This window comes from Mobula hypostoma, chromosome 7 (genome assembly GCF_963921235.1).
Source record: "Mobula hypostoma chromosome 7, sMobHyp1.1, whole genome shotgun sequence".
NCBI lineage: Eukaryota > Metazoa > Chordata > Chondrichthyes > Myliobatiformes > Myliobatidae > Mobula > Mobula hypostoma.
The window spans coordinates 82,533,242-82,549,865 of NC_086103.1; positions in this window are offsets into that span (position 1 = coordinate 82,533,242).

Here is a 16,624-nt window from a genome sequence, read left to right on the forward strand (position 1 = left end):
AAAACTAAATGGGCTGGAATTGCCACAGTCAAAGAAAATTTATTATCAACGTACATATATGTCACCTTATGCTGCCCCAAGATTCATTTTCTTGTGGGCATACACAGCAAATATAAGAAACACAATAGAATCAATGAAAACCGTACACAACAAAGGCAGGAAAATAACCAATGTGCAAAGACAACAAATAATGCAAACACAAAAAGGGAAAAACAAAATGACATTAATAAGTAAATAAGCAATAAATATTGAGAGCATGAGTTTTAAAGACCTTGCAAGTGAGTCCACAAATTGTGGAATTTATTCAGTGCTGGGGCGAGTGAAGTTATCCCCTCTGTTTCAAGAGCCTGAAGGTTGAGGGGAAATAACTGTTCCTGATCCTGTTGGCATGGGTCCTGAGGCTCCTGTACCTCAATCCTGATGGCTGCAGCGAGAAGAGAGCATGACCTGGATGGTGGCGGTCCTTGATGATGGGAACTGCTTTACTGTGACAGCATTCCTTGTAGATTTGTTCAATAGTGGGGAGGGCTTTACATGTGAATGCCTGGGCTGCTTTTTGTAGGGTTTTATATTCAAGGATTTTGGTGTTGCTATACTAGGATATGATGCAACCAGTCCATATGCTCTCCACCACACATCTATAGAAGTTTGACAAACTTTTAGATGGCATGCAGAATCTTTGCAAACTTCTAAGAAAATAGAAGTGCTGCCATGCCTTCTTTGTAATGGTGGTTACACCTTGGACCCATGACAGATCCTCTGAAATGATAACACTGAGGAACTTAAAGATGCTGGCCCTCTCCACCTCTGATCTGATGTGGACTGGCTCATGGACCTCAAATTTCCTTCTCACGCAGTCAATAATCGGCTCTTTGGTTTTGCTGACATTGAATGAGAGGTTGTTGCTGTGGCACCATTCAGCCAGATGTTCAATCTCCATCCTGTATGCTGATTCATCACCACCATTGATTTAGCCAATGACAGTGGCGTCATCAGCAAACATAAATATGACATTGAAGCTGTACTTAGCCTCATAGTCATAGGTATCAAGTGAGTAGAGCAGTGGGCTAAGCACACAGTCTTGTGGTGCTCCTGTGCTGATAGGGATTGTATCTCTCTGAAGAAAGAAGCTAAAGGAAAAATATTTTTGACTTACTAAGCTCTGAGGAACATTGATAGAATGAATGAGAAGGACTTAAGATCCTTGGTGGAGAGGTCAAAAGTGCTAGAGGTATTTTTTAAGGTAACGGGGGAAAAGATTAGAAGGCAATTGAGAATTTATCTTTCTCCAGAAGATTGCGGATCTCCAGCCCTCATTTATGGAAGCTGAAACTCTCATTATATTTAAAAACATTCTTGGATTCTATATCACTGAAAAAAGCCTACAAAACTGTGGTAGAAGGGCTGAATAGCTTCTTTTCAACTGGCATCACATTTCAAAGGAGGTTCATGAGGATTATCCTGGGAATTAAAGGGTTAATACATGAGAAGCATTTGATGGCTCTGGGTCTGTACTCGCTGGAGTTTAGAAGAATAAGGGAGGGGATCTTATTGAAACCTATTAAATATTGAAAGGCCTAGATAGAGTGGATGTGGAGAGGAAATTTCCTATGGTGGGGGAGTCTAGGACCAAAGGGCATTGCCTCAGAATACTAGACCTTAACTTTAGAAGAAAAATGAAGAGGATTTTCTTTAGCCAGAGAATGGTATATCTGTGCAACTCATTGTCACAGTTTGCTGTGGGGGCCAAGTCAGTGAGTATATCTAAAGCAGCAGTTGAAAGGTCTTGATTAATATGGGCATCAAAGGTTATGAGGAGAATGCAGGACAGGTTGAGAGGAATAATAAATCATCCATAGACTGAATGTCCTAATTCTGCTCCTATGTCTTTTTATCTTATGGTCTTATGGTCCAGTACTCAAATGTTTGCGTTTTTATGAAGTTTATACTCATCTGCCTGCCTCAGTCCCTTCCCCAGTTAATCATATAGAAGTAGTCAATGAGGTAACCCATCAACATGCCTGTGACCAGGCATCTCACCTTTCCTGATTGTATCTGGAAAGTGTCCTGTAAGACTTGGGACTAGAGCATGTTCTCTCTGTTAAGGTGATATATTCAGCAAAAACTCCGAACTGCTTCAAAACTTCTTTTCAATTAGCAGATTTCAGTCTGTGAGTAACCGTTGAAAGCAGAGAGTGACTTCAGAATCATTTAAAATGGCAAAGTGCTACTTACTATGAATGAAAATAAAGGGATTTTTTGAGTAATTGCCATGTCTTGTTTGAACAGAAATTTACCAGGGCACGTAGTTGAACTTCATGAGTCATGTCATTCTAGATAGACTTCAATACAAGAATTACTCCTCATAGGCCAAAGGTATTGTAACTTTTATGTGGGGAAACAGTGAATATTTAAAGAGCTTGAGGAAACCACGCACACTATTCCTTCCAGAACAGGACTGACGTACAAAAAGGTATTACATAGAACATAGAAATTTACAGCACATCACAGGCCCTTCGGCGCACAATGTTGTGCCGAACATGTAACCTACCCTAGAGACTGTCGAGAATTTCCCTAGTGCATAGCCCTCTATTTTCTAAGCTCCATGTACCTACATAAGAGGCTCTTAAAAGACCCTAATGTATCTGCTTCCACCATTGTCACCTGCAGTGCATTCCATGCACCCACCACTCTCTGTGTGAAAAACTTACCCCTAACATCCCCTCAGTACCTATTTCCAAGCACTTTAAAACTATGCCCTCTCGGGTTAGCCCATGGAAAAAGCCTCTGGCTATCCACATGATAAATTCCCCTCATTATCTTATACACCTGTATCATGTCACCTCTCATCCTCTGTCGCTCCAAGGAGAAAAGGCCAAGTACACTCAACCTATTCTCATAAGGTACACATCCCTGTAAATCTCCTCTGTACTCTCTCTATAGTATCCACGTCCTTCCTGTAGTGAGGTGACCAGAATTGAACACAGTACTTCAAGTAGGGTCTGACCATGGTCTTAAATAGCTGTAAAATTACCTCATGACTCTTGAACTCACTCTTATGGCTGTTGAATGCCAACACGCCATACACCTTCTTAACAGCACTGTCAACCTGCGCAGCAGCTTTGAGTGTCCTATGAACACGGACACCAAGATCTCTCAGATCCTCCACACTGCCAAGTGTCTTACCATTTATATTATATTCTGTCTTCAGATTGGACCTACCAAAACTGTGTATTAGCATTCATAGTTCAAAGTTCAAAGTATATTTATTAAAAAAGTACAACCTTGAGATTCACCTCCTTATAGACAGCCACAAAACAAAGAAACTCAATAGAACCCATTTAAAAAGACCATCAAGCACCCAATGTGCAGAAAAAAAAATTCAAAAGATGCAAACAATAAAAGCAAGCAAACAACTGAAGTTGATGAAAGTGAGTCCACAGCCACGAAGCCAGTTATCACTACAGCCGATCCAGTAGCCTGTAAATTGCAGGCCGCAGCCTTTATTCAGCACAGAGATGAGTAAACCTCAAGGAACAGCGAGCTGAACCAACCTGTCATTTGCCTCTGGCCCTGACACCCTAACCTTTTCAATCTGGCTCTCTGCTTAAATTGTCCAAAGCTTGGGTCGTTCCTGGCTCTTGGACCCGGGGCCCTGATGCTTCAATGCGCTCACAGGTCTGGGTCCCAACACCTCGATTTGACATGTACCTCACTTTTTCAAATTGGCCCGGCACTTAAATCGATAAAACTTGGGGCTTTTCTCTCTTTCAGGCCTGGGCTTGGGCCGGGGCTCCACCATCTTGACTCTGCTTCACCTCCACTTGCCTCACCTCAGTTCTGCTGCTTCGAGTCACCTCCAAGTGTGCTCCAGCAATGGCCAAACATTGGCTCATTACCCGCTCTCGGGCCTGCGTCTGCCATATCGACTTGGCCTGTAGGCAACACGCTGCAACTGTCCTGCACCTTCAGGACTTCAGATCATACCGCAAAAATGACAGGTGATTCTAAAGGTCAAATTCAAAAGCACAGGAATGTAACAAGCTGCTGAGAGTAACGGACTCAGCCCAATAATGGGCAGGAGAGGAAGATGCTATAAAATGCCTAACAACCCACACCACCAGGCTCAAGAACATCTATTTCTCTTCAGCTAATCAGTTCTTGAACTGACCTCCACAATCTTGATCTTTACCTCATGGTAGCAACACTAAGACCACATAGAACTCTTCGCATTACAATGGACTATTTTGTTCTAATTTTGCAGTTCCTTGCATAATATCATATAATATATGTTGTTAATTTATGATTTTGTGAATGTTGTATATCAGATGCTATGTGTCTGTGATGCATGTACTAGAATATTTGACAATAAACTTGAAAACATTATATAAGAAGGATATTAGTAAGCCAGTCCATGTAACTGTAGAGCTAGAAAGTAAATAAAAGGATTTCTTCCATCAGGATATACTTAACCTTGATTAGAGTCACTGTCCGTATCATGCACAGTTATGGAAGCTGCACCTTACAAGAATATACTTTCCTTGGAAGTACTCATCAGAACATGGATGGGGTTCTGGGATAAGGTTATGAAGAGAGGTTACAGGGCCTAGAGATAAGAACAGAGAATGCTGGAAGCACTTAGCAGACCATAGAACATCTGTGGATGGAGAAAGTTACAGGTAATAGCCTTGTCAACAGGCTGAAGAAGAGTGGAAATTAAATGTGTTAAGGTGCAGGAAAGAGGGAACATGGAGAGGAGAAAGGTCATGCCCACACCAGGATCAAGGCTTGAATATACCATGATACCATGAGCTTACTGATGATCTAATCAATGCCTTTCAGGTTTTTAATGGAATTGAAGTGTTGTACATAGTCTTATCCTTCTGAGGGAAATCTAGGATAAAAATTTATTACAGATTTTGAGATAGGTATTCTGGAAAGAAGTTAGGAATAGTTTTATTGAAAATTGTTATACACTCTCTTTCAATTTAAATACCACTTAACTAAACTTTCTAAATCTGAGATTTTTTTGGCTATGTCTCTCCTTTAGCTTTGAAAGGGTAACACCTAATTAGGGAAAGAGAGAAAAACTGTGCTATGTTGAATTACCGGGTGAACAAGTAGTCTTTGGGGTTCTGCAAGTCTGTGTCTTTATTGATGCTTTGCTGCACATTTGAGTGCTCGGTGGCGGCGGGGTGGGGGTGCCAATGTTTCTTTTTTTGCTGGTGGGAGGGTGTTGTTGCTTTATTGCTGCTTAAGTGTGGGAGGGGAAGGTTGGGGGGGTCTTTGGGGCTCTAACATTTAACTGTCATTCATTCATTCTTTGGGGCACTCTGTTTTTGTGGATGTTTGCAAAGAAAAAGCATTTCAGGATGTATATTGTATACATTTCTCTGACATTAAATGTACTATCAAAACCCATTGAATAGATATTTTTCCAGTCAAGGGCTTAAAATGTACAGAGTGAAATTACAGTTAAGATGCAGTCCAACAATCTTTCAATTTTATAGCAGGGCAGACTAGAAGGGCTGAAGAACCTACTCTTATTGCTATCACAAACAAGAGGAAATCTGTTGATGCTGGAAATCCAAGCAAAACACACAAAATGCTGGAAGAACTCAGTAGGTCAGGCAGCATCAATGGAGAAGAGCAAACAGTGGACATTTCGGGCCAAGACCCTTCCTCAGGACTGGAGAAAGAAAATAAAGTCAGAGTAGGAAGGTCCGGGGGAGGAGCGGAGGAAATACAAGGTAGTGGGTAATAAGTGTAAATGGGAGAGGGGAAGGGGTGAAATAGAGAGCTGGGAGGTTGATTGGTGAAGGAGATAAAGGGCTGGACAGGGGGAATCTGATAGGATGAAAAGGAATCTTATTGCTATGTTACTTTTCAGGCCCTTAGTCATAGCATCCATTTCAGGATGGCTGAATGCAGGGTAGGCAGCCTTTATGGTGGTGATGTTTCAGACACAGACTGGGTGCATTTGACAAGGTCCCACTTTTCAGGCTAATCTGGAAGGTTTGATTGCATAGGATCTAGGGAGAGATAGTTAACTGGCTCAGTGGTAAGAACCAGAGAGTGATGTTTGAAGGTCAATTCTCAGACTGGAAGCTTGTGACTAGTGGTATGCTACATGAGTTAGTGCTGGGATAGTTGTTGTTCAACATTTTTATAAAATATCTGGATATGAATGTGATGGTATGGTTAATTAGTTTATAGATTATACAAAAATAGGTAGTATTTTTGAATAAGACTATTAAAAATTACAGGGGGATCTTGATTAACTGGGTAAGTGACCCAAGGACGGGCAAATAACTTTCAATTCAGATTGGTGCAGTGTTGTGTTTTTGGGAAGACAAACCCAGGGTAGGAGGTATGGTGAATGGCCAGGCCCTGGGGAGTGTTGTGGAAAAGAATACAACTACATAGTTCACTGAAAGTGGTGTCACGGATAGACAGATAGTGAAGGAAGCATTTGGTATCAGTCAGGGCACTGTGTACAAGAGTTGAGATATTATGTTATATTTGTGCAAGATGGTATTTGGAGCATTTTGTGCAGCTTTGGTCATCCTGTTATCATTAAACTAGAAAGATGTCAAAGAAGATTAATGACGTTTTTGCCAGGACTCGAGGGCCTGAGTTATCGGGAGAAGTAGGCAGGCTAGGACTTTATTTCATGGAATGTAGGAGAATGAGGGACGACATTATACAGCTGTATAGAATTATGAAGGGTATAGATAAACTATGTAGAATGTATATAGTCTTTTTCTGGAGGAAGTGGAACTAAAAACTAGAGGACATAGATTTAAGGTGAGAGGTGAAAGACTGACAGGTAACTTCTTCACATAGAGGGTGGTATGTGTATAGAATGAGTTGCCAAAGGGAACGGTTGAGCAAGTATAATAACAATATTTAGAAGTTATTTGGATTTGTACAGTGAGGAAGGTTTTCAAAGCTTGCAGAGGGATTTGGACCAGCTGGAAAAATGGGCTGAAAAATGGCAGATGGAGTTTAATACAGACAAGTGTGAGGTATTCCACTTTGGAAGGACAAACCAAGGTAGAACATACAGGGTAAACGGTAAGGCACTGAGGAGTGCAGTAGAACAGAGGAATCTGGGAATACAGATACAAAATTCCCTAAAAGTGGCGTCACAGGTAGATAGGGTCATAAAGAGAGCTTTTGGTACATTGACCTTTATTAATCAAAGTATTGAGTATAAGAGCTGGAATGTTATGATGAGGTTGTATAAGGCATTGGTGGGGCCAAATCTGGAGTATTGTGTTCAGTTTTGGTCACCAAATTACAGGAAGGATATTAATAAGGTTGAAAGAGTGCAGAGAAGGTTTACAAGGATGTTGCCGGGACTTGAGAAACTGAGTTACAGAGAAAGGTTGAATAGGTTAGGACTTTATTCCCTGGAGCGTAGAAGAATGAGGGGAGATTTGATCGAGGTATATAAAATTATGATGGGTATAGATAGAGTGAATGCAAGCAGGCTTTTTCCACTGAGGCAAGGGGAGAAAAAAACCAGAGGACATGGGTTAAGGGTGAAGGGGGAAAAGTTTAAAGGGAACATTAGGGGGGGCTTCTTCACACAGAGAGTGGTGGGAGTATGGAATGAGCTGCCAGACGAGGTGGTAAATGCGGGTTCTTTTTTAACATTTAAGAATAAATTGGACAGACGCATGGATGGGAGGTGTATGGAGGGATATGGTCGGTGTGCAGGTCAGTGGGACTAGGCAGAAAATGGTTCGGCACAGCCAAGAAGGGCCAAAAGGCCTGTTTCTGTGCTGTAGTTTTTCTATGGTTTATATGGTTTCTACATGGATAGGAGGGATTTAAAGGGATATTGGTCAAATGCAGGTAAGTGGGACTAGCTTGGTAGACACCATGGTTAGTATTAATCATGGATTGAAGGACCTGTTTCCATGCTCTAATACTCTACATCTCTGATTATCTCACCGTTTTATGACCGTATGACCTTTCTGTAAGGGAGGAGGATAGGGAAAGTAAAGTTTCTTGGGTCATCTAAAGGGCAGAGGGTAAAACAAAATGGCAAAAAGAGGATTTTGATATCAGGTTATTAATTCAAGTAGGAATCAAGCTAGTTACAGAATGAGAAGTAAAGAGAGATCATATAACGAGGATCAAATACGAAAAATGATACAAATATAATTATTCTGTTGGCATATGAATGGCTAAAGTCGTAGATAGAATAGCTGAGGTAAATGAGTGACCAAGAAATGAAATCTACTAATGGGAAGAGGGGACATGATTGAGGTAAAAAGTAATGGTTTAGACCAGTCATCTCCAAGGTGTGACGAGAGGCCGAGGCAAGGATACTACAGACCCAGGTGCGGGAGTATCTGAGACTAGAATTAAAACATAATTTTGAGATAGATTCTTGACTAGATGCTAGTTGAGAACCTGGCAAGGCTAGTGAAGAATCGAAATGAGACAGGAATCCGAAATGCAGTCGCAGACTGAACCAGAGATGATCCGACAATTGAGCAATGAACCCGTGTTCAGGTGCTCTTTAAATATCTGAATCTTGGTGCCAAAATATTAGTGGAGCAGGCCTGAGTCTTTAAAGGGGCTGAATCAGTTATTCATACTCTGGAAAATTGCAGCATCTAAACCCTGGATGCTGGCATGGTCGAGTGTGTACTGTAAAGGAAGAAACTACTAGAGGAACAACATTTCTTCTGGCTGATAAACCTAGACTCATTGCCATCTAGACCCATTGTTGGTCATCTGTTGTCGGCCCCAACCAACACATATTCCACTCTCCCCTCCTACCCCTCCTCACAGTCCCCCACCCTGCTCTCATGACTATACCCCTTCCCCACACAAAACCACCACGGTGGGCTTCACAGCTGAACAGGTGAGAAGACAGCTGAAACATCTCAATCCAAGCAAAGCTGCAGGACCAGATGGTGTCAGTACCAGGGTGATCAAAGCCTGTGCCCCTCAGCTATATGAAGTACTTCGCTATGTCTTCAACCTGAGCGTGAGGTTCCGGAGGGTTCTTGTGCTGTGGAAGACATCCTGCCTCGTCCCTGTGCTGAAAACTCTGCGCCCCAGTGGCCTCAATGACTACAGACCGGTGACATTGATCTCCCACATCATGAAGACCCTGGAGAGACTTGTTCTGGAGCTGTTCCGGCCTATAGTCAGACCACACTTAGATCCCCTCCAGTTTGCCTACCAGCCCCGACTAGGAGTTGAGGATTCCATCATCTACCTGCTGAACCATGTCTATGCCCACCTGGACAAGCCAGCGAGCACTGTGAGGGTCATGTTTTTTGACTTCTCCAGTGCGTTCAACACCATCCGCCCTGCTCTGCTGGGGGAGAAGCTGACAGCGATGCAGGTGGATGCTTTCCTGGTGTCATGGATTCTTGATTACCTGACTGGCAGACCACAGTACGTGTGCTTGCAACACTGTGTGTCCGACAGAGTGATCAGCGGCACTGGGGCTCCACAGGGGACTGTCTTGTCTCCCTTTCTCTTCACCATTTACACCTCGGACTTCAACTACTGCACAGAGTCTTGTTATCTTCAGAAGTTTTCTGATGACTCTGCCATAGTTGGATGCATCAGCAAGGGAGATGAGGCCGAGTACAGGGCTACGGTAGGAAACTTTGTCACATAGTGTGAGCAGAATTATCTGCAGCTTAATGTGAAAAAGACTAAGGAGCTGGTGGTAGACCTGAGGAGAGCTAAGGTACCGGTGACCCCTGTTTCCATCCAGGGAGTCAGTGTGGACATGGTGGAGGATTACAAATACGAATTGACAATAAACTGCACTGGTCAAAGAACACTGAGGCTGTCAACAAGAAGGGTCAGAGCTATCTCTATTTCCTGAGGAGACTGAGGTCCTTTAACAACTGCCGGACGATGCTGAGGATGTTCTACGAGTCTGTGGTGGCCAGTGTGATCATGTTTGCTGTTGTGTGCTGGGGCAGCAGGCTGAGGGTAGCAGACATCAACAGAGTCAACAAACTCATTCGTAAGGCCAGTGATGTTGTGGGGATGGAACTGGACTCTCTGACGGTGGTGTCTGAAAAGAGGATGCTGTCCAAGTTACATGCCATCTTGGACAATGTCTCCCATCCATTACCTAATGTACTGGTTGGGCACAGGAGTACATTCAGCCAGAGACTCATTCCACCGAGATGCAACACAGAGCATCATAGGAAGTCATTCCTGCCTGTGGCTACAACTCCTCCCTTGGAGGGTCAGACACCCTGAGCCAATAGACTGGTCCTGGACATTTCATAATTTACTGGCATAATTTACATATTACTGTTTAACTATTTGTGGTTTTATTACTATTTAATTACTATTTAATTATTTATGGTGCAACTGTAACGCAAACCAATTTCCCCCGGGATCAATAAAGTATGACTATGACTATGACTATGACTATCTTCAAAAACATTATTTTTATCTGTTTATATTATTTTTCATTAGGCAGGCTGTGTATGCGAGCTTGATATGCTTGCATTAATTTACAATAATTGACACTAAATTAGTTAACAGTTGTTGGTCTACAGCTAATTATCATAAGATAATGAGCAAAATAATAACATGCAGTTATGTAGCTACTTTAACATAGAAGGGCCAAATTATTTGCAAGGATGTGTTTAAACAAAAGTGGCCCTGAGCCAGTGGAGAGATTATGGGGATTATGGTAAATTAGAAGAAATATGGGGGGAAAACAGAGATTTTAAATCATAGGGCAAAAAAAATAGGGAGAATAAGGTTTTTTCAAAATTGGGAGTTTCTGGGTTGTGAAGATCTCTATTTGGAAAGGTGAATCTGTAAGGCTGGTTAGAACATGACAGAGTGGGGTTAACCACACATGTGTTTCCAAAGTACATGTATGGGCACAAAGGGCCAAATAGCCTCCTTCTATAGAATAAATTCCTAAAATTCTATGCAAGGTTGAATACTGGTTATCTACGTTTGTACATAAAATAGACCACAACAGGACCAAGCTGTTCTAGAATTAACATAACTCTGTGTAGTAATCAAGAGAGTGTTTCTGCTCATTGACTCAAATATGTTTCCTGCCTGGGTTTATATAACCCAGCACAGATTAAAGATCAATCTGCAGAGTTCCATAGACTGTATGGCTCCTACTGACATAAACATGGAATGATCAAAGATCAAAGCTCATCTCATCCAAACTGATTGAAAAAAAGCTGTTAAACTAAATCCACTTTTCACCAATAATTTATGGGATTAGAAAAAAAAGTTAGGTGATATTTCTGAGATATAGAAAATCTTGAATTTCTACTGATGTCTTATAGAAATTATTCTGACAGATTTTGTCTCAGCCTGGTATGGCACTTGTTTGGTCCTTGACCAATGGAACAAGCAGAGAGTAGTGAACACAAGCCAGTCGTTCACAGTCTCCCATTCAGTCCATCTTCATGGTGCATTGCTTCATTAAGGCTAGTTGTATTGTCAAGGATGTCTACAACCATGGCCATTTCCTTTTCTCTCTTCTGCCTTCCAGGAGAAGATAAAGGAGCTTGAAAGTCCAGACATCCAGACTTAAGAACAGCTTCTTTTCCAGTGCAATCAGACTATTGAATGAATCACTTTGTTCACATCCCCTTCCTGGTGTTGCTACCATGTTGTTGAACCCTTAAATCTACCTGTCTCAGGTATTCAATTATTGTCACTTTCACTTTTTCACTCAACTTCCGACTGCACTACAATCTCTGCACCGTTCTGTTGTTCAATGCTAGCAATTGTAGTTCTTGTTACCATGTATACAGTTTATTACGTGAACTTTGTGTGAACAAGGAATTTCAATGCACCCTACTATATTTGATAATAAACCAATCGAACCTAATCTGAAATGGTATCTCAAATACTTATCAAGGTCATTTTTAAGTACGATGAGAGTTTCTGGTTCTAATGCCCTTCATGTAGTTCATGTTAGTTTAAGCATCCCTCTCTTTAGTACATACTTTTTCATTGCTTCCTTGGCATTTTGTTGGGTAGTCCAGGAGCTGCTGCCCTCACAGTATTTAAGGAGTACGTCTTACATAGATCATGAAGGCAATATGGACTAAGCGCGGTTAAATTAAATCAATGTTGGGGCTACTGTAGATGAGGATTTAATGTTCTTTAGAAGCAAAGCAAAATGAGGAGTCCCTTTCTGTGACTCTTATGAAGGGAAAAGGCATTTTTATAACTTGTGAAAGGTGCTATAAAACACACATTTCTCCAGCATCTTTCACACTCAACTATGGGTTAAATATATCGTGCTGCCATAACATTCTTTCACAACCTGAGGGCAACACAACATAGCTAGCCTACAGAAAATCACTGAAGAAGAGCACTGCAGGCTGAAGTAAACAGCAAAGCTCCATAACGTAATAACAAGGTAGACTAACATTTTGCTGACTGAAAAGAAAAATGCTGCAGATACTTGACATCTGAAATAAAAATAGAACTGCAGAAAAGCTCAGCAGGTCAAACAACATCTTTGAAAGGAGAAACAGAGTTACTTCCATAAGAACTAGGAAATATCTGCATGAAAGCATACTTACGCTGTACGAAGGGGCTGGGTGATGGAAGGAACAAAAGGGATGGCTGTGTTAGAATGGAAAACCAGAGAGATTGACACACATGATATTGGTGCTAATTAAAGAGCTTGGTGAAGGCTTGTTAACTGTGGCTGCTCAGTCCGGAGGAGGATAAACGATAACAGAGAATAGAGTGCAGAGATAAAAAAAAACATTAGTGCAATTGTGAGATACAGGACGCAAGGAAGGAAAGGAAGGAAATTGCCTTCTAAACCCACAAGAGAGCATAGGCCATCAACTTTTTTCTGTTGCTGTTTCTGTAGCAGGCAATTTCTTTTTCACGAGGTCAATTTGCTCGCTCGACGCTCAACTCAGCACGGATGGAAAGCATGCGTGGAGAGCTGGCTGGGTTTGAACTAGAGAGCCTTCGCTCCGAAGTCTGGCGCTGATGCCACTACGCCACCAGCCAGCTACAGGATGCAACTGATCCTGAAATAAAAGAGATTGCTGAAATTTCCCAAAGATCAGACAGCATCTTTAGAATGAATAAAAATGAATTAACATCAGAGGATATGATTTTAGTGATGTCGTCTGAAAAATAAACACTGTTTAGTAAGCCTCTTAAAGTACAGTATGGTTTCAACCAAATGGCCTTTCAAGTCTTTTAAAAGATGAGTTAATTAATTTTAGTCATAATTATAATTTAAATCTAGTTAATATTTAGGATGATGCAGAAAGAACTGTTGTTTCACAGCTCCATCGACCTGGGTTCAATCCTGAATTCCACTGCTCTCTGTGTGAAGTGTAGTGTTTGGCTGCTCACTGGATTTGCTACCCTGACTGCTGCAGCTGTCTTGCACAACTTATGGATATCCAGGTTGCAAGGTTAAATAGTCACTAAATTCAGGCAGGCCATAAAACCTCTGAGGTTTTACAATGAAATCTACCGGGAAAACAGATTGCTTTTTGGGCCCAAGAAGACTTGGTGGGCTGACTGTTGTTCCTTTTCGTGCCCAATGGGCAGCATCTTTTGACATTCCTGTAGCCTTTGACCGCTTTTTACTAGTCCGCGTTGCTAGCTCAATACTCAACCCAGCAGAGATGGAAAACGTGCAAGGAGCCAGACGGATTCGAACACGGGACCACTCGCCTCAAAGTCTGGTACTGGTGCCACTGCACCACTGGCTGGCTAGGTGGGTTGATTGGCCTCTGTCTGTCAGAAGAAAAAATGTGAATTTGCAATCTTGTTGATGTGTAGCTTCCAGCCGTAAACACATAACCTAGGGTGGAGCTCTGATTGTAATTGTAATTGGGAAGCATGTAATTACCAGATACCAGTCAGTTAAATTCAGGTGACTTCAGCTTTTCGGTATTTAAAAGGGAAGATTGTAAGGCACAGTGTGCTTTCAGTGTAGTCTTCAGAGTGGGCTTCAATGAGGAAGGGTGAGCGTATTTCCTTAATTTTTCATTACTAGTTAAATCTAATTTAAAATCATATCCCTATTCCCTCACAGCTCCTGGCTTTAATTTTCAGTGAAGTTTTTTTTATTTCAAAATATACTTTATTCAAAAATAAATATATACAGTAAATCATTCAATAACTTTTCATCCTTTACATACGTTTCCATTATACTCAGTACATATCCGTATTTATAGCCACCCACGTGGCACTCCAGTAGTTCAGCTTACCATATCATTGTTGAGGGGTATACTCCCCACCCACCGACCCCTCCCACTCCCACGGGTGGAGAAACCTATACTATGGTCCTTCCCCACCGGGCCCTTGCGGTGGCTGCACCGAGTTTCAGTGCGTCCCTCAGCACATACTCCTGCAGCCGAGAATGTGCCAGTCGGCAGCATTCTCCCACTGACATCTCCATGTGCTGGTAGATCATCAAGTTTCGGGCAGACCAAAGAGCGTCTTTCACGAGTTGATGATATGCCAGCAGCACCGGATGTTGGTCTCTGTGTGCGTCCCCGGGAACAGCCCGTAGATCAGAGAGTCCTCTGTTACACAGCTGCTGGGGATAAAACGTTACACTAGCCCGTCCATCCTCCTCCACACCCTCTTTGCGAACTGGCAGTGTGCAAAGAGGTGGATCACAGACTCCTCCTCACTGCAGTCCTCCCGTGGGCAGTGGGGTGCGGAGACGACGTTCTGGGCGTACAGGAGGGCTCTGACTGGGAAGGCCCCTCTCACCGCCAGCCAGGCGAGGTCTTGGTGCCTGTTGGTGAGATCTGGCGATGAGGCATTTTGCCAGATGAACTGGACAGTCTGCTCAGGGAACCACCCCACTGTGTCCATCACGTCCTTCTCCTGCAGTGCCTGCAGGACACTACGTGCCGACCACTGCCTGATGGCCCTGTGGTCAAAGGCGTTCTCCTGGAAGAACTTTGCTACGTAGGACAGGTATGCCGGCAACGACCAGCTGACTGGGGCGTTGCGCGGGAGTGGGGCCAGACCCATCCTTCGTAGCCAGGGCGACAGGTAGAACCTGGGCACATAGAGGTACTTGGTGCCCACATACCTGGGTTCTACACACAACCTGATGCAGCCACATACGAAGCTGGCCATCGGGGTGAGGGCGACATTGGGGACGTTCTTGCCCCCGTTGTCCAGGGACTTGTGCATGACGGTCCGTCTCACCCGCTCCATCTTGGATCCCCAGATGAATCTGAAGACAGCCCGGGTGATTTCCGAGCTGTAGGAGCGGGGGACGGGCCAGACCTGCGCCAAGTACAGCAGCCCTGAGAGCACCTCACACCTGATGACCAGATTCTTGCCCGTTATCGACAGGGAGCGCCCTCCCCACAGTCCCAGTTTCTGTTTCACCTTGGCAGTCCGCTCCTGCCAGTTCTTGTTGCATGCCTCAGCCCCTCCGAACCAGATCCCCAACACGTTCACGTGGTCAGACCTGATGGTGAAGGGGACGCTGGATCGGTCGGGCCAGTTGCCGAAGAGCATGGCTTCGCTCTTCGTGCGGTTGACCCTGGCCCCCGACGCTAGCTCGAACTGTTCGCAAGTGCCAATCAACCTGCGAACTGACCTCAGATCAGAGCAGAAGACGGTGACGTCGTCCATGTACAGGGAGGTTTTCACTTGGGTCTCTCCACTGCCTGGCAGCGTCACCCCTCTTATGCCCTCATCCCTCCTGATCGTTTCCGCAAAGGGTTCTATGCAGCAGACAAACAAGACCGGGGAGAGGGGACAGCCCTGCCTGACTCCAGACCTGATGGGGAAGCTGTCTGTTTCCCACCCGTTGACCTGCACTGCGCTACGGATGTCTGTGTAGAGCAGTCTAATCCAATTCCGGATTGCCTCCCCAAATCCCATTTTGGAGAGCACGTCCGCCATGTATGTGTGTGATATCCTGTCGAAGGCTTTCTCCTGGTCCAAGCTGACCAGGCAGGCGTCCACCCCCCTGTCCAGCATGTAGGTGATGGTGTCCCTCAGCAGCGCGAGGCTGTCTGAGATCTTCCTGCCCAGTACAGCACAGGTTTGGTCCGGGTGGATCACCTGTCCCAGAGCAGACTTGACCCTGTTGGCGATAGCCTTGGACAGGATCTTGTAATCCACATTCAGGAGAGAGATGGGTCTCCAATTTCTAATGTCATCCCTTTCCCCCTTCTGCTTGTAGATGAGGGTGATGATGCCCTTCCTCATGGACTCAGACATACTGCCGGCCAGAAGCATAGCATTGTACACTTCCAGCAGGTCTGGGCCCATCCAGTTCCACAGAGCCGAGTACAACTCAGCCGGTAAGCCGTCGCTTCCGGGAGTCTTACCCGACCCAGAGGAACGGATGGAGCCTGTCAGCTCGTCCAGGGTCAGTGGCTGATCCAGACTCTCCCGCTTGCCGTCGTCTAAGACCTGCGTGATAGACGACAGGAAGTTGTGGGAGGCTGTGGATTCTGTGGCCTTTTCGTCGTACAGACCGGCATAGAAGGACTTGCAGATCCTCAGTCTGTCGGTCTGCGAGGACGCGACTGAGCCGTCCTCTTCAGTGAAGTAAAGCAAGGAAATGGGGAGAAATAAATACAGACAAGTGAAGATCACAAATGTCACTCCAGAAAAT